Source organism: Diabrotica undecimpunctata, chromosome 4, assembly GCF_040954645.1.
Source record: "Diabrotica undecimpunctata isolate CICGRU chromosome 4, icDiaUnde3, whole genome shotgun sequence".
NCBI classification, from domain to species: Eukaryota; Metazoa; Arthropoda; class Insecta; order Coleoptera; family Chrysomelidae; genus Diabrotica; species Diabrotica undecimpunctata.
In genome coordinates this window covers 125,186,362-125,212,077 of record NC_092806.1, presented here as the reverse complement: position 1 = coordinate 125,212,077, position 25,716 = coordinate 125,186,362, and the positions used below count along the sequence as shown (strand labels likewise).

Here is a 25,716-nt window from a genome sequence, read left to right as displayed (position 1 = left end):
AATCAATTTAATTTAACTAATCGGACGACCGGTTTCGCTTTCTACAATATGCAAAGCATCTTCAGGTCACAATACAAAGTTAAAATGCTGAAAACAATAATCCCATATTAGGGTGTTGTCTAATAAAGATAAAAACATAGGTAGGTGATACAAATTATATAAATTACAGTAATTATGCCAATATTACATGTCTGTGGTTTTATAAATGAATAAAAATAATAATAATAAAATGTTTAAGCAAACAAGGTAAGACCCACAAATTGGTAACATCGTCTATTAAACTGTAATGAATCAATAAATAAATGAACAACTAAATAAACATTACTTACATGCCGGTACTCTATTAATTGATGGTTGAAAGAACATGGTTCAAACTATCTTGGATTGTTGATTGGAGAACTCAGGTTAACTATTGTAATTGTTTAACAGTAAACTGGGAAGTTCTTGAGGAGACAGATTTTATCCAATGAAGTAGAGATAAGTGGAATGTATTGTTTGTTTTATGAAAGTAATGTTCTATACCATTAATTTCTTTAAAGTTATTTAAGTTTATTCTGGAGATATATTTATGAAATATGTGTTATTTATTGAGATTTTATGTTTTGTTCTGGAAGGTGACAGTTGTAAGACAATGAATAGGAATGGATGTATAGATTGTGTGGGTGTGCAATTGTATAAACTTGAAGTTATATCTTGTAATTGTATATACTTGAAGTGTATCGTGACCTGAAGATGCTTTGCATATTGTAGAAAGCGAAACCGGTCGTCCGATTAGTTAAATTAAATTGATTGTGAGTAAGTCTAACTTATTATTTCTTTCACCTTTTGAAATGGACTCACACAAGCAACACATTCATGATTTAAACCTATCTAATTCACCTGCCAAGTCGACTTGCGGGAGATACTCTCAGTGACAGTGTAAATCTAAATGACACAGTATTAAACATAACGATAACCCCAAATGCCAGTAATCAGGCAGGCAATTCCACAGGCCCAAGTAGATAATCGTTAACTACTTCTATCCAGACGTTTATGCTAAACCTATGCTGATGCTTAAATTCTTGAACAACGTGGGGCATTGTCACCAACATACGACTTTAAAAATTCCATTTTTTGTGAATGTTGCTTTGTCTAAAACAAAATGTATCTGAAAAGAATTATCATTTTGATTTTTCTGATTTTGTAACCATCTAGCGAATTCTTCACGAGCAGAAAAATCTCCTTGTAACAGTACTTGTACCTTTGCAAAATGAAACAATATAAATTTTCGTTATCTTAAATATTTTCTACGGAAGGTTTTAAAATTGTGGGATACTTGGAAGATAGTCTTTGAAAGCAAATTTCTGGATTTTCCACAACTTCCATTAAAATAACATCTTCATGTGTTGTTGTTACATAATCATGTCGTCCTCTTTAATTATTTTTTGGGACCACTGAACCTGTTTCTCTTAATTGTTGATAAAGGGCTATACATATTGAGTGGGGAATCGTGGGATCACGATTACGCAATTTTTCAGGGTATCTACGTTGTGCTGTTCGAGAGTTACACTCATAAACTAAAGTATATCAGCGTATTTCTCATTAGTAAAAACCATTTTTTTTTTATTAAAATTGATATATTTGAATGCCACAAAATAAAAAACTAAAACATAAACTTCGCGAACCGACAACAATTTGACAATGAAAAACGTAGGTTATACTTCTGTTGACAGGTCAAAGCCAACTAGTGCAAAAAAATATTAATTTAACTTTCAAGACTAAAAACGAAAAATTTTCAAATGGACTTTTCTGAACAACGGTGTATCCTATCGACTTAGAGTAAGAGTACCTTTTAGTACTAGAATACCTTTTTTTTCTCTCTTTATAGAGGGAGGGTCTGGAATCTTCAAAAGACATTTCAGTCCAGGACGCCGCCAGACTAACTTTAGTGCAGGATTCGTTCTTAGTACTCCCGGCGATAGTTCCCGAGGTACTTTAAAATGCCCTCTCGTCGCCGACTCTACGCCGAACGCCTACCTGCTAAACCAGATCCTCCTCTGTCATTACCTTTATTCATTCATTCTCCATTCATACACATCCACACTCTATTCATAAGCAAGGAGGCTCCCTGTCTCGTTCCAGGTAGCGCGTAGAAGACACTCATCACTCCTAGTTCGGCATCATTCCCAGATGGGCATTTCCTCCTTCCCCACAGTCTGACTCACGTATTCTAACTCATACAGCGTGACCCATTTTTCTAGCTTCACCTTTCAGAATCATTCAGTCTTACCTTTAGCGTTGGTCCAGCAGTCTTTCTTCCTTTTCCTTTTTCTTGATCATTGCACGGATATAGCTGTGTATGTTAGTCCAAACTAATTTATTTTCAATCATTCTCTCAATCATTCTCTCAATCATTTCTCTCATTGTAATAAAATTCACACCTGCCTCTCTCTCCATTCTGTTCCTTTCCACTATCCATCTGCTGCAATCTAACATCGTATGTGTCACAGTTTCCCAGTATCCACAGTATAGGCATTCATCTGTACCAGCCTTTCCGATCCTATAGAGGTAGGCCCTAAAACACCCGTGTCCTGTGAGCACCTGTGTCAGGAAATAATCCAGTCGCCTGTGGCCACAGTCCACCCAATCTCTTATGTTCGGGATCAGCATTTTCGTCCACTGTGCCACATCTTCCGTGTTGTTCCATTCTTCTTGCCATCTTTCAACTGACCTTTCCCTTTCTTGTCTTCTCTCGGCCACAGTAAGGTTTGGACCTCTTCTCTCATAAAGCTCTTTTCTTTCCACCGCCAAAACATGCAACGGAACACATCCAGTGATGGTCCATAAGGCTGCCGCAGGATCGTCCAAAATCATACCAAATCGTCTGCAATCAGGACTATATCGTCTGCGTAGCTTAGGTGGTGTAGCATCTCTCCGTCCACATTTATTTCTTTGTCACCCCATTCGAGGGTTTTGATCGCTTGCTAGAAAAAAATATATTTTTGAAATACCACAGTGTTCTGATAGGTTTTAACGAATTTTATTACCACCCTAGTATTTATTGACCCATCACCTGCCTCTTATGGAAAGCCAATAATTCTGTTATTTTAAAATTTAAGGTGAAAAAATATTCTTTTACAATTTCACTCTCCTTTACTTATAACTGAAATAAAAATGTTTTCTGTTAAGTTTAGACTAAACTTTGATCACTATGGTAATTTTTCACCCCTAAACCAATCTTATTTGGCAACGTTCCCGCTAGCTAAATATTCGAGCCAGCAGAATTTAAAAAAATATATATTTTTGAAGTACCACAGTGTTTTGATAGGTTTTTACTAATTATTACCAGCCTATTAATTTTTCACTTCTTAGCTTTTCCTTGTGGAAAGTCAATATTAAGCTATTAAGCGGAAGCTCGAATATTAAGCTAGCTAACTCAAATAAAAATTTTGAAATACCACATGATTCTGCTCGATTTTTACTAATTTTTCGCCTCTCAACTGACCCGTGGTAGCTTAGGTTAAAATAAAAACGTAATTTTTAAATACCACTGTGTGCTACAAAGCTTTTCCAATTCGTTTACCACCTTTATAATTGTTTACCCCTCTATAAGAAGCCAATAATTCTATATAAGCTATATATAGCCAATAAGAAGACAAAACAAATTTATAAAAGGTATTTTTAATATTTTTTTGTATTGTACTTTTACTTCAACCTTTTACTATTTTTTGCTATCTTCATATTTTTCACTTAACACACTGGGCATAAATTCCGCACTTTAATTTCTAATTTTGGGGGCGTAAAGTAGTATAAAAAAAATCAACTATAGCCGTGATCGTGCGTAGATGAATGTGCACTGGTGTTTACTATTAAAAATTACCTAAAAACTATTGTACTCAGCATAAAACACACTCAGGGACAGTACAGAGGCGCTATATTTGCAATTTATTGCCAAAGTTAAATAATAGTGAAGAGGGCGGTATCAATCTTAAATCCGATTAAGACTGCAGCCCCTACTCCTTGATTGGCGGTACACTTCGCTCAGCTCTATGGATGTACCCAATAAATACAAATCTTTTAATCTTTTAACAATAGGGGGGCAAGGTGTCCCGACCCTCCTTTACAATAAGGTAATTAATGTAATAGACATAATAAAATTATTTGAATTTGATTTTTAGTATTTACTAAAACTCAACTTGATTTCAGTTATTTTATATTCATAAAAGGGACTCACGATTCGATTTCTCTTAGCCATGTACTCACTACTATAATCAGAGTCAATTTTCCAAAACAGTTAAAATTTATAATTTTTTTAATAAGGTATTTTCATATTTTCAATATTTAAACATTTAAAAAATAAATATTAGTTTATTAGCACAGAGTAACATTTCAGAATGTTTTTAATTAGGGTAGTTAAGAAAACAATGACTAGGCTGGTAAAAATATAGTAAAAATCTAGTAGAGCGCTTTTGTATTTCCAAAAAGATTTCGCGTTTAGCTATCGTGAATGCGTAGCTTGTTGAATGTTTCCCATTAACTGTGGCTTACGAGGTTAAAAATTATGAGGGTGGATAAAATTCAGTCAAAACCTGGCAAGCAATTTATACTTTCAGTTACAAGAAGAGTACAATAAAATTGTAAAAATAGATTTTTTATCACCTTAAATATTAACCCAACAGAATTATTGACTTCTTATAAGGAGGAGTGGTAGTAGTGAAAAATTATTAGGGTGGTAATAAATTAGTGAAAAATTAGTGAAAAAATATTACGTAGGTTAAATTGGATTCCGCTCATTTGTCCTCGCTAGCTTAAGGGTCCTCAAGTGATGAGAGAAACAAAATACTAGCTTCTGCAGAGTATCATGCAGTAATAGATTTTAGGAAAGCGTGCCGTTGGAAGAAGATGAATGTCATGGCTGCGCAATCTCAGATACTGGTTTAATTGCTCGTCTAACCAGCTTTTTAGAGCAGCAATGTTAACAGAGGTTGGATTGACTTATTTGACGATGGAAGGTAATATACCTTTTCTTGTTGTTTCAGGTTAATAGACTCCAATGAAATATTATCAAAAGCCATCTCTATCTGTGAAAGAACATAATGCCACTTCTGTTGGCGAGATGACCTTTTCCAGATATCTAACAAGACAATGGAAGGTATCTATTAAATTAAAGAAGCATTGGCTAAAATAGAACGAGTAACGAGGTATTAAAATGAATGAAAAACATTATAACTAACCAAGAATACCTAAAGATACTCATAGACAGGGTCACCGAAATATGTGACAAATAAAATTAAAACTTACTGTTATATATAGTTGTCAGTAAGAGACAGGCAAATGAAGGTCACATCGTACACAATATAACTAGAAAAAATCAACAACATTGCCTATTTGGAAGTCAATATAAACGAGAACTGAGATATGAGCAAAGAAATAAGAATACTCATTGAAAACTCGATCATTATAATAGTCATTAACATCTCTGGGCAGATGTGTTGTGGTTCATCATTGAGCTCAGATAGTCTGATCAATGATACCTCTCCATTGGTCGCGCTCATCTGTTACATGTACTGCCTCAGTATACTGCTTATTGAGAAGCTTTTTCGTGATGTTTGCCCATCGCTGTGGAGACCTGCCACGTTGACGTTGAAGATAAATATACTATAGAATAAATATACTCATAGAATATTAAAACTAAAAACAGATTAGCATGTTGCTATATATTTTCCACATTGATGTATGAAGGGAACATAACACTAGAAGCTTTCCAAATATGGATATATCGGAAAATATTACGGGTAAGCTGGATGGACCGCATAATAAAGCAAGGAAGGAAGGATTTTACATCAAACAAAAAAGAATTTAGAAATAATCAAAACGATAAAGAATCAACTGGAGTCAGCCGAAATATTTCGGCCAAGTGATGAAACATATAGACAATAATTATCTTCTACACCACATAGTCCAGAGGAAGGTCACCGGAGAAAGAGGTTCAGTCCGAAGAAGAATATCCTGGTTCCAGAATGATCACAAAAGACATCCGTTGATTTATTTCAAGCTGTTACAAACAAAATTATTATTTCCAATATGATTATCAAATTTAGATGACGGGCATGGTGCAGGAAGTAATAATCAATATTTAGTGTGTCGAATCCTTTCCGTCGAAACTTACTGAAGCTGTTCTAATCAACTCTCTTTTTAGTCAAATGTCATATTGTAATTTTGGTTACTAATCTTTTCAAAATTAATCGCAACAAATTTGGAAGATATTTAATTACTAGATGATTAAAATATCGTGATAAAATTATTAATGTGTTAATCATATCGAAAAATACGGGAAGTCATTATTCTTAACTATACATAATGCTGATTAAATGTTTGAAATTAAAACAACACATACATAAGTTTTCAGGAGCACAGGAACAAATTATTTAAGGTCAGTTTCCTCCAGATAATTTTAAAAAAATCGAATTTTTTTATCAAAACTGGCTAGAAAATACTCCAGACCTTAAAAAAATATTTTTAAAGGCATTCGATTTTGCTCACTCTATCTGCTGCTTCAACTCCAGTACAAATGGTCGGGTTCTCACACCCGTACCATAACCAAATTTTTTAATGGTTTTTGTGAAGTCCAAGTGGACAGTCCTTTGTGTGTTTTTTCATTTTTTCATTGTTAAAAAAAGTTAAAAAAGAAAAGAAAAGTAGAACCAACAATTTTCTGCTTTCCACATGATCTCTCCTATACTTCATTTCAGATGTCTGTGCAGTAAAGGCATGTGCAGTTTCCGTTTGAAAACTAGTATTTAATAGGCTCTATAGTAATAAGGGTTTTAAGTAGTCTCCAACTGATAAAAGAATTGACAAAAGAAAAGAATAAAGAAGTACTACAGAGCATAAAACCTGAAGACTGGGAAGAGTATTTCAAAGGACTTTTGGTAGAGAATAGAGTCGAATTTCAGGAACATAGAAATCAAAACAACAAATTGTACGAATGTCTTCGACAACTTTTTCAAGAATGCATAAAAACAAGCGAAATCCCTACGGACTGGAAGATATCACCTCAGCACTATACATAAAAAGGGTGATAAAAATAATTGTGAAAATTACCGAGGAATAGCTGTAACCGGATCTATGAGTCGAATATATGGAAAGGTGTTAAAGAACCGAATCGAGAGAGAATACTTAGATTATGAAGCAGAAGAATAAGCAGGATTTCGTACGGGTCGATCCACTATTGACCACATTTTCTCCTTAACCCAGATAATAGAAAAAAAGATGGCAAGAAATCAAGAGATTCGTATGTTGTTCGTCGACCTGCGGAAAGCCTACGACAGCGTTCCACTGAAGAAGCTGTGACAATCAATGGAAAGCACGAATATTAATATAGAATTAATAAAAGCCGTCAAAGTGCTATACAACCAACCAATAACAAAGATAAAAGCAGGGACACAAGTAACAACAGGATTTATAACATCAAAAGGATGTTGCTCGTCTCCCACTTTATTTAAAATATACCTCGAAAGTGCTTTAAAAAGATGGAAACAAAAATGCAGGACAATGGGGATACCGCTCACCAATACTATGGTATATACGCTTAACTTTGCAGACGATCAAGTAATAATGGCTCAAGATTATGACGATTTAAACTATATGGCACGAAAATTAATTGAAGAGTATGATATATGGGGTCTAGAAGTAAATAAAAAGAAAACCGAATACCTGTGCATTGGAGCAGAACAAAAAGATCTCATATTAGACGATAACACTACGATAAAGCACTGCTGTGACTACAAATACCTAGGTATCACTATTTCACAAGATGGAACATTAGACAAAGCCATAAGAGAGAGAAATACGTCAGGGAGAAAAGCCATCACAATGTTAAACACCATTTTATGGGACCAATCCATCAGCAAAGAAAATAAAAAGAGGATATATGAGACTATAGTAAAAAGTATCACTTTATACAGCTGTGAGGTATGGCCACTGAAAGAAAGAACACTGTCAACGCTGAAAGCGACGGAAATGGATTTTTGGAGAAGAGCCGCAGGAAGATCTAGAAAAGAAAGGATTACCAACGAACGCATTAGAGAAATAATGGGAATCAAACGAACAATCACAGATGACCTAACAACAAAACAACTTATCTGGTTCGGACACATACAAAGAATGGACGAACAACGAATGCCAAAAGAAATACTAAAGTGGCAACCAGAAGGAAAGAGAAAACGAGGTAGACCGAGAAAAAGTTGGAGCGAAGGAATAAATAAAGAACTGAGAGAGAGGGCCATAGAAGAAGATCTATGGAACAACCGGTCTAAGTGGCGATTGGAAGTCGGAAAACGACGGAGAACGTTATAAACCGACAAGTAGTAGTAGTAGTAATAGTCTCCAAGACAGTAGTTAATAAGCTAATAATGTTTTTATTTACAAGTGTAAAACGTACATGGGCGTGCAAATGGGTTTCAAAGCATTTGTAAAAGTTACGTATGAAGAAGAAGTAAATTTTATTTTGTACATAATTGTAATAATTTTGAAAATTTATTAAAAGTAATGGAAATAATACATATTGCTGTAATAAAAATTTCAAATTATACTAAATAGCTAAAAGATTAATTATATAAGAAGTATCAAGTGTCTTCAGCAGTCACATTAATATTTATTGGTTCCACCAGGATGTCTAATATGTTGTCCAAGTCACACATTTTTTCTTCTTCTTTTATCACATGTTGAATGCATTTGTTCCAGTTTAAGGCAGTGACATTGTGTAAAGCGTGTTTAAAATGTTCTTTAACGTCTGCAAGTTTGTAAGTGGTGTTATTTCTTGCCACGTCCCCTTTTACTTGCGACATGCAGTCTTGATGCGTGTGAAGGTATGTGTTGCCTAGCGATTTGCAAAAGCTCCAATTTTAGAAGGTCATCGGCGTTCATATCCTCAAGGTAGTCGCCTGTTTTTTTTTATTCAAATAGGAGCAACCCTTCTTTAAGAAAACCCTCAGAACTCCCTATGTGCATAATTATAAGCCTTCTCCCTTTTCTCGACGGTGCTTTAATACCTGTGGACAATCCCTCCAATATAGTTCGGCGGTTGCTTTTAACATTTTTGTCTTTCCATACCTTGGAAACCAAGGTGGATGTTCCAAGAGGTCAATTTATAATTTAAGAAAGGAGCACAAGGAAGGGATTATCACGAATCCTGTTGTAAAATCAGGAAGACGGCCACTGGAAATTAATGAAAATGTTAAAAGTGTAGTTCGAAGAAAGGTTCCTTTTTTTTATTTTGCCAATGAAATTCCAACAATTTCAAAAATTCATGCCGCATTTCAAGATGATGATGTACTGGGCATCAGTAGAACTCGATTGGGGAAGATACTTCACGAATTAAATTTTTAGTGGGAAACCAAACAGAAAATCAATGTTAATGGACAGTCCGGAAATCGTTTCTTGGAGAAGGCAGTATCTTCGAAAAATTAAACAGCACAGAGAAATAAACCGAAGAATGTATTATTTAGATGAGACATGGATAAATGAAGACCATACGGTTTCCAAGGTATAGCAAGAGAAAAATGTTAAAAGCAACTGCCAAGCTGTGTTGGAGGAATTGTCCACAGGTATTAAAGCACCGCCGGGAAAAGAGAGAAGGCTTATAATTACCCACTTGGGAGTTCTGAGAGTTTTCTTAAAGAAGAGTTGCTCCTATTTGAATCCAAAAAAAACGGGCGACTACCACTAGGATATGAACTAGGATATGAAAATTGAATAATATTTTGAACAAATGCTGAAATTTATACCAGACGGTTCGATTTTTGTTATGGACAATGTCAAATATCATTCACGGCAAAGTGAACAATTTTCTACAACAGCGTGGAAGAAAGAGAATATTAGACAGTGGTTAATTAATAAAAATATATCCTTTGGAGATGACCTTCTAAAATTAGAGCTTTTGCAAATCGCTAGGCAACACATACCTTCACACGCATCAAGAATGCATGTCGTAGACGAAATGACCAAAAAACATAACATTACAGTACACTAATGTTTGTATTTTGAGAACGATTTCCGAAGTGGAAATTGAAACGTCAATAAACTTACTTTAACCTTTAATTGTGGCTTATTCCCATTTAAATAGTAATTACTTTAAAATGCCACAAGAAAATAGCTTTAGAACAACTTCATATGTAACTTTTACAAATCCTGTGAAACCCATTTGTACGTCCATGTACGTTTTACACTTGTAAATAAAACCATTATAAGCTCATTAACTATTGTCCTTATTACTATGAAGCCTATTAAATACTGGTTTCAAACGGAAATTGCATATTCCATTACTGCACGGACATCTGAAATGAAGTATAGTAGGATACTATATATTTGACCATAGCTCCGAAAGAGGAGTAAGCAGGAAGCGCTCAGCTAGGAATTAAAATCTTTTACACGCTTCAAAAATACTTCCCGTTTTCCAACTTTTGATTTAAACATAAAAGAGATGCAGCGTATGAAGAAATAGTTCGTAAAATGTGCAAAGAACATTTTGGCGTAGCTAAGTTGAAACAAAAATTAAATTACCTTAGGAGCACATACAACCAGGAATGTATGAAAATAAAAACTGAAGACATTTATAAACCTACATTGAAATGGTTCGATATAATAGACAATTTCATGATTAAATATAAAAGGCAGCAGTACAACTGAGGAGGACTTAAGCCAAATATAGACTTGGCCGTTGAACGTCATAGAGCAAGACAACCAAGCATTATGGTATGGGGTGCTATATGTTTGGGAAGCAGCTCGCCTCCAGTTCTTATTAACGGTACTCTGACAGAGCGATGAGATAATGGTGAAATACTTCAACCGGTTTTACATCCCTATCTACAAACCATTTCAAATGCGATCCTTCAACAGGATAACTCAAGACTTCATATTCCTCGTGAAACCATGAAGTTTATATAAGAATCTGGTATAGAGACTTTGGAGTGATCATCAAGATCAGCTGATTTGTCACCCATCGAACATGTGTGAGATATGGTAGGTCAAAACCTAAATCGATTGCCACGTACTTCAGCAAATTTAAAGGACCTGTGGCATGCCCTAAGAAGAATCTAGATGAATATTCCGCAATATGGTATAGACCTTAATTAGATCAATGCCCCTTAGAGTAACTGAGTGTATAGAAAGTCAAGGTGGAGTCACTCATTATTAATTTTTTGACGATAATGATGTTGCAAATTTATTTATAATGTTATCAAATAATAAGAATATTACATATACTTCCATAAATAAATATTAAAAAAATATATTTGTCTAGATGTTGCATTTTTTGCAATCAGTGTATTAGGGAAAGTCTAGAAGCGTAGATTAAGATTGTTAGGGCATATTCAGCGTCAATATGGTAATCATCCAATACGAAGAATGGCTAATCTGCAAGTTTCTGGAAGGAGTAGGAAAGAAAGACTTTAAAAAGACGCTTAAGGAGGACATGTTGGTAAAAGAGATTCGTCATTGGTATGACGAGAGAAAAATTTAAAATTTATGAAGGAATTAGGCAAACCAGCCGGGCAATGGGATAAAGATAAAGATAATGATAATAACCAAAAAAAAAAAAAAATGGGAACCTCTGCACTAAGCATCATTAAATCAAAATTAAACTTATTTACAATTTGGTCGAATTTGCTTATTTCTAGAAAATCCTTAGAACATTTTGAATTTTTCAACTATACAAACTTGCCTGTCTTGTGTTGTAATAAAGTCGCTATGAAAGGCACCTTAGCGTGAAAAGTATCCCTACATTATGTAATCCCTTGTTGGTTCTACATATTCACTTTAAGTTGGTTAGGGCATTGAATGAAACGAATGAATGTATGGTTTTTTATCAATCTACTGATTCTTGTGATACTGACGTTTACATTATACTTTTAATCTACCTCTATGCGAAGTACTATTTTGTTAACAAATGCAATAGGTCAATACATCATTAACAAATTCAAGTAGTCAAATACATTATCGTGGCTGAATGGATCAAGTTATCCAAAGCCATTAATTAAATAAAAAAAAATTATACAAACAGTATTTTTATTTTGTTAAGCCTCATTCCCTCGCGGTAGGGGAGAAGGGGGTTACTGTGGACCATTTTTACTTATTAGCAAATTAAAAAATATGTATAAGATTTTTATTGCTGAACTTACCTCACATATTTACTGTAAACATCAACTCAACTTTCGATGTGAATATTTTATTTGTATCTTTCTTAATAGAACAAATATTTTGATTCAAATCGGAATCAATAATTTGTCCACAATGACCCCGTGGTGGGGTTAAAGTGGACAGAGTATGGGGTTATAGTGGACGCATAGTAAAACATATACAGGAATACTGAAAACTTTATGTTAACAAAAAGAAACTACGATACATTATAAGAACTGAAATTAATATTAAATGAAAATAATCTTCCTTGCCTTTTCGTGCCAGTGTCTACTGGGTGCTCCAAAATTCCGACAATATCGTTCTTGTCGACAACTGAGACATCTTCAACTTCGGGAAATACGAAATTATTCACTTTTTTCCTTAAAAAATTAATTTGTACCTCCACATCTCGAATATCTACGATTTGGCCAACATAGTGTGTTACCGATTTTTTACCCATAAATTTTACAAGTACGAAATCATTTTTCTCCATTTGTTTGTCCATAAAAATATCGTTGTCCTGACCATCATCTTCCATCCAGCCTTCATCCTCTGATTCAAGTATTACTTCTGTAGAAGAATTGGAAGAGGAAGATTCTTTCCTACTCCTTTTTGGTTCATAGGAAAGAGATTTCTTCACTCTATTCTTTTCTCGCATTTCAGCTCTTTCTTGCGCACGTCTTTCCTTCAAATCTTTAGCCTCTTTTTCAGCTTCCAACTGATCTTTCACTGGTGTGCTCGTGTAAATAGTCGACTTTTTATTTTTTCTTGCTTTGGAGTTTGATGAGCGATCTGCTTTTAGAAAAGGGCGGCAGCTCTCAGGAGTAATTACAGCTGTTGATGTAGTTGCTACTGATGGTGAAAGCGTAATGGGAGCTACAGGTAGCAGTCTTGTGGAGATTGAAGCAACTTCTAATATTCGCTCAGGATCTTCAGGAATTCTTGGGTTCATTGCTGTTGGTGGTTCTTGATTCCTATCTGTTGTTTCGGCAGCTTCATAATCCTCATCGGTGAATACAAGACGATTTATTGGCCATAAACCAGCAGATCTGAATCCAGATGTTATATTCTTCATTGTAAATGCCACAGGAAAAGCAATACCACACAGTTGAGCAACATCATATATTTGTATAGGTCTGCCTGGATGATTTTGAAGCCAGTCTCCCATTGCAACCCGTAATGCAGCTTTATAAGAACCATATACTGCAACATCTAGCGGCTGTAGTTTGTGGCTACAATGTGGCGGAAACGATAAAAGAGTAATTCCAGATTCTCTAGCTAAGTTTATAGCTTCCAAACTTATATGACTTAAATGATTATCCATTAATATCAGTAGAGGGTTTTCTTTAGAAGCACTTAAGTGCATTTTTATGTGCTTTAGTACTTCTAAAAATAATTCCGCAGTCATATAGCCAGACCAATGCTCCCTATTGGTGCACCATCTAAGAACCGGTATTTCATATTCTTCCTGGGGAATATGAAAACTGGAGGTATTGCTTGTCCAGTGGCTGTTATAATTCCGCACATTGTAACATTTTCACCGCGTTCTTGAGAGGCCACAGCTCCTATTTGTTTTTTTCCCTTTTCAGCTATACGTTTGGGTGGTGGTAAGACCGTGGGTATACCTGTCTCATCTAAATTTATTATCCTTTCTGGCCTTCCTTTAAATTTATCTAAAACTCCAATGTAATTATCAAAAAATAAATCCACGTTGGATTTGTTAAAGGCTGCATCTCGTGCTATGCTTGTATTTTCAGGTTTTCTAAGAGATAAATCTCCATGTCGTTTCATAAATGAATATATCCAGTCCTTTCCTGCTATCTTATTTTTAGTCCAATTCGAAGGAATTTCTATTTGTAGAGCACTACCATACTCAAAAGCTAGGGTACAAGCCTGCTTGTAAGTCAAGCCATAATGTAATCGAGACGCCTTCTTAAGATAATTGACAATGTGTTGTTCTTGTTCATCAGAAAATATTTGGCGACCTCGAAATTTATTGACGTCAGAAACATTCAAGCTAACAATTTCTAACTCATCTTCGTTACCTGAATCATCACCAGAGGGTATATTAGCATCTTGAAGGTTCCTCTTAGCCAAAATGACTCTTTTGTGAAGCATACTTTTTTTCAATTCATATTTCTCTGCAATATTTCTCAAGCTTCCTTTTTTTCTTAGGATATCCTTTATTGCACGCTCTACAACTTTTTCATCAATATCAGCTCTCGCCGTTTTTCTACTGTAAGTCCTCATCTGAAACAAAAAAGCGATTTTTATCACATGATTTTTGGAAATATAATCATTTGTGGGGTTAGTGTGGACAGCTGATGATTTGTCCACACTAACCCCGAACGCCATGTTTGACAGTAACAATGGAATGACGTTTCGAAAAATGATAATTTTATCTCATTCCATATCAAATTTAGTAATTAAATATTCCAGAAGCCATACACTAACTTAGGTATACAATTAGTTCAATACCTTCAATTTTAGTATAATTTTACTTACCGTGTGAAATAAATGGATACAATACACAAAATCACTTTCTGTCACTGGCGGCCATATTATAGAAAATATTTCAACCAACTTTTACGTGGTGTTCGGTGGCGTTAATAGTCACTTCCTGAAAAGACTGGGCGGCAGATTTAAATGCGAGTTTTTAAATAATTAACTATGTCCACACTAACCCCCCTCTCCCCTATAGTTTTTCGCTTTTCCCATACGAACGTCCATTGTATCATACATTATGGCACGTCACTGACACTACGAACTACAATAATAATATTACGGTTGTAATCTTTACGAGGTTCCAGTTAAATGTTATTATCAAGGTTGATCAGCACTTCTACCTTATACTAAACGGTGTTTATAGAATTAGACATGGAATATCTTATCAGTCAAAGCATAAACGTTTTATTGATTTAACACAATGCAAGTAAATAAATAATCAACAATTTTTTATATTATGTTTTATGTGATAGGAATATAAAAGGTAAATGCATTTACCTAAACATTTATAGGCAAAAATCTTGAGTAATATTATATATATATATATATATATATATATATATATATATATATATATATATATATTAAACCTATAGCAATAATACTACAGTATACTCCCTCTATAACGAACACGGTTATTACGAATTGAACTATAACCCTCTAGAGCGAGACAAATTTGGTTATAACGAGAGAAAATTAGATCAAAAAATGTGTTTTTTTATACGTTTTTGGCCCGCCGTGGCTATAAATAAATACCCTTTTTAACTGCCGCCCGCAATAAACTTCTTCGGAAATTTACAATTTATGAATCGTAAGTGTCATTGTAGGGGATTGACCATTCGCACCTAATAATAAGAAGGTTAGAATGTTATAAATACACAAGATGTGGAAAGTGCTTTAAACGTTGTAAGAAACTTTAACCAAAGACAAAACGCAAATTAAAAAGTATACAACTATTTCACATCTTTAGAAAGTATGATGAAATACTGGACAATTTAAAGCAGTCAAAAATGACAGACTTCTTCCAATTGCAGTTTATGTTATCCTTGAAAATACGGTTTATACAGATTTACAGAAAACAGATATTTTGTTTAACGTATATCATTGACAATAAAAGTAAACATCTTTTTTTTAAAAACACCATTCAAACAATATTTAGCATCTTATATTGCTCCGAATATCTTCACTATAGGAAGTTAATGTTTTAGAAAACTATATATTCATACGTTATAGAGGGAGTCTACTTACACGAATTAATATTAAACTTAACAGTCTTCCGGGTTAAAGCGCGTCGATATACCCTCGATGGTGACGTGGTTTGGTTGGAGGTTGGCGTAGGGGTCATCGTGTGGATTGGCGCGGGGGTTGGCACGGACATTTGACAGTAGGATTTTGATTGGCGGATTGAGCGGACGATATTTTCTTTATGAGAGGTCTCCATGTCGAAGATAACTTTTTATTGAAACAATTTGGCATTTTTTAAATTTCTATGGCTTCTCGAATTCTTGGTTTATAGAAGCGGATGGGGGTTATGGTTTTGGAGTTTTAAAAACCAATTTTCTGACCTGTATGAAGATGATGTTGACCTAAAGCTGAAATTGAATTGGAATTGCGAACAGAAATGTAATGTTCATAAATCCTATTTTGGATTCTTTGATTTGTTTGGCGTATATAATATCCCTGAAGGGATGCTGTGATGTTTTTTCAAACCCATCTGACTTTCTTTCATGTTCCAGCTTATTTTCTCTACTATTTTTGCCGTGAATAAACTTTCTTTCTTATTTTTTAAGATCGTTCATATGCATTATGTGATCCTCTCTAATATTTTGGTTGCATTTCGCTTTTTAATTTAATGTTCAGCACAAGTAACGACCATAATGAGTAATGAGAAGAAAAATGGTGACAAGGAGAAAAGAAATTTTCCAACTTAGTGATAAAAAGAATGATGTTACAACAGACAGAAAATACTAGGAATAGTCGAAGAGTTCTACAATATATTATACACAAACCAAATAAACAGTATCACCAATCAAAACGATAGACAAAAGGTACAAAGCCAGGGATCTGAGGATATTCCAGAAATTTCTCAAGATGAGATAAAATATGCACTACAAAAAAAAAATGAAAAACAACAAGGCCCCGGGAGATAATGGATTAGTTACAGAAGCTATAAAACTTAAAAGAACCTCTCTACTAAAGAAAATACGAGACTTCTTCAATATCTGCTTGTATAGTCAAAAGTTCCTATAACTTAGAATAACTCCATTACAATTCTTCTTCATAAAAAGGGTGACAACATGAACCTAGAAAACTAGAGACCAATTTCTCTACTCAACCATTTATACCAACTGTACACCAGAATAATAACCAATCGATTGGAAACAAAATTTAAATTGTATCAGCCAAGACAACAGGCTGGTTTTCGCTCCAACTACGGTACAAATGACCACCTACAGTGCATAAAAGTTTTTATTAAAAAATCAATCGAATACAATAGACCTCTAGTTCAAACATTTATAGACTTCCATAAAGCGTTTGATACTATCTAACTACATATTTTATGGTCTCTTTGTTTAGGGATTGTCGCTATAATTCCCTTCTTCCATTCTTCGGGCATTATTTTCGTACTCAATATATTCTGTATTAGTTGATAAATCTTTCTGTATAGTACCTCCCCACCGTATTTCATAAGTTCTGCACATATTATTCTCCCGCTCTTTTCCCGCTTTTAAGTTTGCATATTTTAACTTTCACTTCTCTATAGGTAAATTCTTCTTCTTCTTCATCTTGTTCCGTGTTCATTATGGTTTCTCTTTCTTCTTCTCTATCCGTTTCTTGATGTATTTCTTTGAAATACTTCTTTTTTCTGCATTTTTCTGCTTCTCTAGCTATATTAGCTGTCCGTTTTCGGTTACCAAGTTTTAAGTATTGGTACAATAGTTTTGAGTTGTGTCTTTTATTTTCTGTTTATATCTCGTTCATAATTTCTCATACTTTTTCTTAATATCCTTCTGCAGGCCCATAACTCGAAGGTTTCTAATCTGTCCGAAACATCTTTCTTTAATGTCGAAGCCTCCAACCCATAAAATAATACGTAGAACACGTAGCATCTCATAAGTCTTATCTTTAAAGAAATTGAAATGTCCCTGCTGTAGAGTACTTTTTTCAGTTTATCGAAAGAATTTCTGGCCTGAAAATCCCTGAAAACTTCTATATTGTTAATTTAAGTGAGTTACTGGGGTTAAAAAGAAGAGAAAATTAAGTGTGATTTTTAATTTCAAATATCTCATTCAAAAGAAACTTTTTGTTTATTCTAAGGGACTTTCGGCCCTCGGTAATAATGTAATCTTTTATTCTGCATTCAAATTTTTCAAAAATATTTATTAATTTTCTCAGGATTCGAAAAAAATGAATGCATTTAAAAAGCATTGGCCCGAAATTTTGCGCCTACGCTTTTCGAAATAGTAAAATGTTTTTTGGATGGAATAGTCCATGGGAATAATCCATTTTTTTACTTTCATCCAATGAATTGCACATTGAATGCATTCATTGATAAAAGTGAATCAACCAACGCGCGTATGGATAAATAATCCATTAATATTATCAGCAAGTCTGTCAAAATTTTTCTCGTCGAAACAAATCTCGACTATGTAAATTCTAAAATGTATCGCCGAACTGACCTCTATAATTGCTGCATGTTTTTAGATAACCTTCTTATGCATCGAACTGATAAAATATATTTGCCAATATTTTGGAATGTTATTTTCATTTAGAAGACATTTACTGAAAATTCCCGAAATTTTCTAGACCAGCAGGTCGTATTCAAAGTTTCTCAGATGTATACATTTTTACACATTTCAAAGCTTTTCTAGCTCCTTCCTTAATAAATTTTCACATTTTTATATTTTCAGTTTTTTAGGTTGATGTCTAATTTCTGATCTTACATAAATTCCGGTCTATTCTCTACTAGCCCAGGGAAATACGCTTTTTTTCGTGACACTCTTCCCGCCAGCAAATGACAGTTGTTTTTAGTAGTATGGACCTCTATAACAAGAACCTATATGTTTCCTGTAGTCGAATTTTTGGACTTATTAACAAATTAAGGTCAAAAAACAGTTAATTTTCGCTTTTTTCGTCTATCAGCAAAAAGTGAAGCATTTGAAATAAATGTAAGAGTAAGAAGCTTATAAGTTATATAAAACCCTTAAACATGGCGTTTTTCAAATGTTTTTATTTGTTGCTTAGAAAGTTGCAAAATAAATAAGAAAATTCGGTTTTTTATAAAAGTTTATAACTTTTTTAAAAATAAACTTAGAATCGTCAAATTTTAGGAAACATGTAGTACGAATATATTTGTTCACAAATACCCAAAGAAGTAGAATTATCACCTTTCGATGTTAACAAAAAATGGTAGTGACAGTCATTTACTTGTACCAAACGATAGAAAAAAAGTGGAACAGTAGGCGGTACGGCAGAATAGCGCAGAGTTTCATACTATGTTTTCTATTTTAAATTTTATATTTTTAAAATTTAAATAATAAATATATTTAAAATTAAAAAATTTATTAAAAAAAATTTCTTTATAAAAGGTACATTAATATAAAAAAACCCTATCGGGCTACTTCATAGAACGTTTTTGGAATAACTATTCCATCGTCAGTGCTATCTGGACGTACATGTTTGATGCCACTAAATACATGGGTAAAAACCCTTTAAATGTAGTTAAATTGATTTTACATTACATCTTTGATGTTAAAAAAACTAGGATGTTTAAGATATAAACGGAATTGGTTACAATTACGTAGGACTCCACTGGGGTTGGTAGCCCTTAGAAAAAGTGTCTGTGAGGATAGCAACCAGATAGCACTGATGTAAATCCAGATAGCCCGATGACGGAATAGTTATTCCGAAAACGTTGCGTAATGTAGCCCGATAGGGTTTTTTATATTAATATACCTTTTATAAAGAATCAATTATTATATTTGCTACTAACGCCACTTGTTAACGTATTAACAAAGCATACGTTTAATTATGACAAATCTGTCAAATTCAGACCAAATATTACAATTATACAATATACAATACAATATACCGAAATAAATATCATTTGATAGTAAATTTAATTACATATTATATAAACTAAATAATATGTTTAAAACTAATAATTGTATTTATATGAAATTATTTTAAAACGAGAATTATTATAAAAATTTAAACAGATGATTCAATGTTGTTATTAATCGGATGACATAATATGACTTTTATTAAATTTTGACAATCGTTACGAATCGAATCTTTTAGCCGAAACACCAACCAAAAGGCAAAAAAAAAGATAATACCAAAAGACATAAATAATAGGTTTTCCTATATAAAAGACATAAATATAATAATAGGTTTTCTTTAATTTTGGACTTTCTTGGGGAGGGAAATTAGGCCAGCGTTATCGTACGGTAAAAAGGCGTTTCTTTAAACAATTTTTAATTTTTTACAAATATGAATATTCTAAATAGATCATTGAAAATATTCTTCTCCCTAAAATAAGCAAATTTCCCGGGATTGCAAACTAAATAAATCTAAGAACATTTTTAAATTATGTATTGACTTTCTCTAATAAAATATTTTCAATTAAATTTCATCTCATTTAATCAATGTCTGCAATTAGATACCAATTTCCGCATAAGAGAACTAGGAATTAAAATCATGTCTAGGGACATTTTTTAGGTCACATTAAAATGTAAATGTGCATTGTGCATCGACAAAAACTGTCCATGGTAGGCAATAATAGTGCTGGTATTATATGTATGAATGTTTTAATACAGGAATGCAATGAGACTACTATTTTTTATACTCACTGGTGAGTATCTACTTTCTGCCGGTGGAACAGACTGGTTTATAAATTAGAGCGCATGCGTCGCAACTCGGCTAACAACCTGAATGCAAGGCAAAACGCGCCGTCCAGACTGGTTGCAAAACAACGGAATTTACGGAGTGCACACACACTGCATTATAAACCGCGGGAGTCGGTACTACACCAAAAATTCCACGAAATTTGTTTTATTTTTTGTTACGAAACACTTTGAAAATTGACTATTTTAGTTTTGTGTTGTACGTTTTTTTTTAATCGCTGTTTTATGTTAATAATTTTAGTTTTTTTCTGCAAATTGTTGAACAGTGTTGATTTTTATTGTACAAATGATGTTTGTTGTGTTTTATCAAGTGTATTAAACTAAGGATTCTTAACTTTTAACTTATTGGTAAGTTTTTGTTTTTGTAATACCTCAATAAATAAACGGTTAAGACGACGCTGCATGCATTCTGTCGGCTTTTCCAAATTATGTGAATACCAACCTTTTTATTTTCATGCATACTTAAGTTTCATATACTTTGCGATATGTACCACCCAGAATTTAGAAAATCATTTTTAAACAGTTTCATTGTTATTTTTTTTTATTTTGCTCAGTTTATTAGCACACGGCTTGCAGTGCAATCGATATGTCGGGATTCGTTCGGCAAATTTCGTATTATGCATTTACAACAGACTGAACTATTCCAGGGTTGTCAAGTGTACAGACTTCGGGAGATATCAGAATTAGATAAATGATTCAATTTATTTTGTAACAGTTAATTATTGTATTTACTAATACGAACGATATATTCAATATTAATAACCATAATTTATAACGGAAAATTTAACTTCAATGATTTGTCTATAACTAAAAATCTTACAATCGTGAGCGTTGCAATATGAAATGTGATGTTATTTTTACTTCATTTTTTATTTTAAAAATGTTTTAAAATTGAAGAATCATTGGATATAATATTTTTGTAGAATTTACCATATGTTCAGTCATATTTACTTCATATATCCTCATCAATAAAATTTAATATATTTTGCGAACAATACTATCAACTAAAGTTAAAAACAAATTAAATAACATCTGGACAATTACGGACTATTAGTCTAGCTAATTCACTCTGCCATGGCCATTTATCAGGAAAAAAAATGTGGATAATTAATAACTATTGTTTACATACTCTATTTTGATAGCGACACACAAAATAAAACAGTCTTCATGCTTGTTTCATTTTATAAATTTCACTGAAAACCTATTAATTCTCATAAACATAAAATTAAATTGAATCAGTGAATGCCTAGCTAAGCATGGATTTTAATATCAAAACGTCAACACTGTTATTTAATCCAAAATTAGTTGGCGAATTTCTATGGAATTTGCGGCAGCATGGCAACGCGAATTTAAAAAGTTAACCTCGGTCTCCTATTGCGCGTTTGAATGTTAAAGCCCGGATCCTACCCGTCACGTTGACGTTGGCCATTAAAGTCGGCGGCCGCCATTTTAAATTTTATGAATTTGTTATAATTTTAAGTGTTGTGTGTACATTTCGTGTATATACCCTGTTAATTTTGGTGGGTAAGCAATCATTAATTTTCTAATCTTTAGCGGCCTAAATTTAATAGAATCAACGTTTATCTAAATAGTTAGCGGCAATGTTGTTATCTCCTAAAGTTGTTGTTAACAGTTAAATTACGGATGTGATTGCTGATAACATGTTTTGCGAATGTGATGAAGTGGTGTGTGTTTATTATATTTTTTATTTTTACAATTATTGCACTTACAAATCACTTGTTTTGCTTGCACTTGTCAATTTTCTTGCCAAAAAGCCGGTTGCAAAGTCGCTCTTCGGAGCCGCATGCGCTATAGAGTCCGAGAATCGAATCACCCGGCATAGAACTAGACTGTCGCAGTATTTTTTTCATTTCTGATGCATCTCAGAGAACGCTTCTAGTAGAGGTGAGCAAGCCCGTGATTTTTAAGTGACACCGATATATGCGAAAATAATAAAATTGACAAAATATCAATCTATATAAACTCATAACTCCAATAAAACTCAATATAGATTACAAGAAAGTTAGACCAGAGTTTTGAAATTAAATGCTGAATAGAGGTTTCCACAAAATGAAGCATTTTCTAATCTAAAATTAAATTTGCACCTAAGAATAAAAATGCTAAAATTCTAATGTCTACTATACTCTCGTAGAGTTGATACGTACGTAGCAACTATTACCACTTTTTCAATAAATACAAAATTGGAAATTTATAACGTACATTAAAAAAAAAAGAAATGTCGAACCGTCGAAGATCTGTGTTCGTTTTATCTCATTTGGCTGGAAATTTACATTATTAGTTTCAAAATTGTCAATTGTTTTACCAGAACATTAATTTATCAATTTATGTATTTACTTACATTTAAGATGTCCTTAGAATAAATTCCGTATCTTCCGATACGGAAAACAAATCAAATTGTTTTCGTTAGTCTGAATAAGCGATAAGTCGTATATAAAATTGATTTTAGTTATAGACAAAAATTTCGATATATTTCATTTTCAAAATGGGATTAAGTACTAACGTCGATATATTGATATGTACATTAATTTGTAAAAAGAAAAAAAGAATGTAAAAGTAAATATTTTCAAGCAACTAATCCAGTATCCTATTATTATCAGCGACAAAATCACAGATCGTGAAATATCACACATCTCTATCTCTGGGAGAACGCGTCTAGTGCATTGATGAGTTTTTTTGGCGCACCATGTCCCGCACAATCGACTACATTTTGGGGTGGGAGCCTGAGTACTTGAAAGGTCAAATCACTCGGGGTGGCTAACCCCTTAAAAAATGTAAAATCTATTGTTGCGGGCAGATGGTGAATACAAAAATAGTTATATGAATTGCACCTGTGCCTAGATTTTAGTAAGGCCCCACAACCTGTTTCATAGGAATGTCATGTATAATTAGTGCCTAATGTATCTTTAGCCCTTTTTATCAAATCCTTTTGATAGTTTTAAAATAAATTTCTTGCCATTTTTATTTTTTCTATTCATTTTAAAATACTTCTGTGGATATTTATCAACATAATATTATCCCATTATAAAAAAAAATAAAAAAAAATATAATTTAGTGTTCATATTAAGTAATATTCATAAAAGTTTTTATAACAAATCACAGTGAGATATGTTAACAACTGATGAAATATATATACCTACATGCTAAGGTGTTTACTTCACATAAGCTTAGAAAATGTCTAAGCAAAACATTACTGCTTTAGAATCCTATTCCATTACATGGTTTTACAAGTTTTACTATAATTTTAAGCATGTTTAAGTTTAAGTTTTTTTTATCCATTGGAAATATAGATTTTCATAAGACAGTGATATTGAGCAATTGACATTTGGTGGATACAGGAAAAGATTTGAGCATCTTTAATTCAAATATTGAAGTATGTATGGAGGATTGAGCATGACCAAGATACTTAATCATGTAGATAATCAATATATGCCCATAAGCTGTGTATCTTCTTAGTTGTACATCTGTTTGTTACGCTTGGAATTAGTTTTCATAAGATAATATTATTGCGCAATTGCCATTTGGTGAATAATTCAAATATTGGAGTATGAAGTCATGTGACACCCACATTAGCTTTTCTAAATTATATATAAATTATTTCCCCCAGTTTTTATTCCTTGAAATAATTGATAATAGTTTTGAAATTTAGAAAGTAAAACTATGGGTCTGTTTATATTTGATATATAAGAAACTAATAATACAGTGAAATGTGCCAAATATGGAATCTCTTATCAGATAGCAATAGTTTTTCGCACTATTTTTCTTTAGAATATTATGTTAAGTCGACAACAGGGCGATTTCCTTCTTGTTTATTATTCCTAAAGTTTCATGCTCTGATTATATGTAACTAAATAATATATAGATATTTAGATATTATACACGATATTAAAAAAACTTTTATCCTAATTAGTTGCATGGACTACACATGAATTTGTTGTTTTTTTAAAAAATATTTAGAATTAAAACCTATCTTCCTATAATAATAACAAAGAGGAGAATTGTAGGTATTTAAGTACCTCATGAAGATCTCAAGTTTTTGCTGTTCCTTAATAACATTTTCTTTTCTGATTTTTTCAATTGCTTGTTGAAAATATTTCTGACAATCTTCCATTTTGTATGTTGTAGGTACTTTTCCTTGTCACAAAACCTTTTACTTTTAGGTTAGGTTAGGTTAGATAAGGTCCTGAGTCCATAGAATTGAATATAATTTAATAGCAAGTAACATGGAAGTCATAAATACTAAAATATTTGTTTTTTTGTCATTTTGCCAATAACATATTTTACAAACTAATGTTGTACATTCACTACAGCTCTTTTTCACAATACAGTCTTCAAAAAGTATTTCTCTTTCCAAAACCCACTTAGTTGTGCTTTTAAAATTTTCTTGAATGAACTTAAACAATCTGTTTGAATTAGCACTATCGTTTTGTCAAAGTATTGCTCAAAAACATCAGCATTCATAAGTTGTAATCACTATTGCGAACTGACTGAAATGTTTGTAAATCATTAAAAAATCAATCAAGCTACTTATTATGGACAATAAGGAGGATAATTTCACTTTTCGTGAAAATATGAAAATTTCTTATTTTGGTTGCAACTTTTTTGATTGAGATTTTTGATAATGTAATTCCCATCTAAAATTTAATTTCCTCAGAATTTTTCAAACCCTGTAGCTTTTATATGTTTTCATCTTCATTAATAGGTTTTCTATGCATTCCTGCTGATTGTTTTGAGTTGTTTAGTGGTTCCACCCCTTTCTTAACTTCATACTCCAGTAGATGATTGACTTTCAAATTTCGGTTACATTTAACCATATATCTTTTCCACTGTATAATCCACACTTTTTGCAATATTATGGTGTTACACGTGTTTTAAATGCCTTAAGCACAATTGTTTTTTCTTTTATAGATAAGGCATATGTTTTTCTATTTTCTATGAAGGCCTTAAGAATTTTTTCTTAACGAGAAGTCAAACAATAAAATGTTATATGTGGTAGAATAGATGGATTTCTTGGCACAGTAGTTGCAGAGTAGGGAAGAGATGAAAATTTCAATTCAATATTATATCTTTATTAGACTGATCAACTACATCAAAGTATGCGACACTTTGGTGGCCTTAAGCTGTAACCTTA

At 32.8% G+C, this 25,716-nt stretch overlaps 1 protein-coding gene and 1 long non-coding RNA gene across 25 annotated transcripts in view; one reads left to right on the top strand and one right to left on the bottom strand.

Annotated features, from left to right (window-relative positions):
- Positions 1-22,777, bottom strand: part of LOC140439964 (uncharacterized) — a 60,593-nt gene extending 37,816 nt beyond the window's left edge. The window contains exon 1 of the long non-coding RNA XR_011950770.1: positions 22,298-22,777. This is a non-coding gene — a long non-coding RNA (uncharacterized lncRNA). The remainder of the gene's footprint in view (positions 1-22,297) is intronic.
- The window catches only part of LOC140439960 (heterogeneous nuclear ribonucleoprotein Q-like), a 144,629-nt gene continuing 139,517 nt past the window's right edge, over positions 20,605-25,716 (top strand). For 10 of the 24 annotated variants that reach the window (XR_011950766.1, XR_011950763.1, XR_011950764.1 and 7 more), the window contains exon 1: positions 20,606-20,915. The gene's annotated coding sequence lies outside the window, so the exon portion shown is untranslated. Of the gene's footprint in view, positions 20,916-21,934; positions 22,092-25,716 lie in introns of those variants that run through there. The other 14 variants (XR_011950769.1, XR_011950768.1, XM_072530166.1 and 11 more) reach the window with 6 other exon arrangements.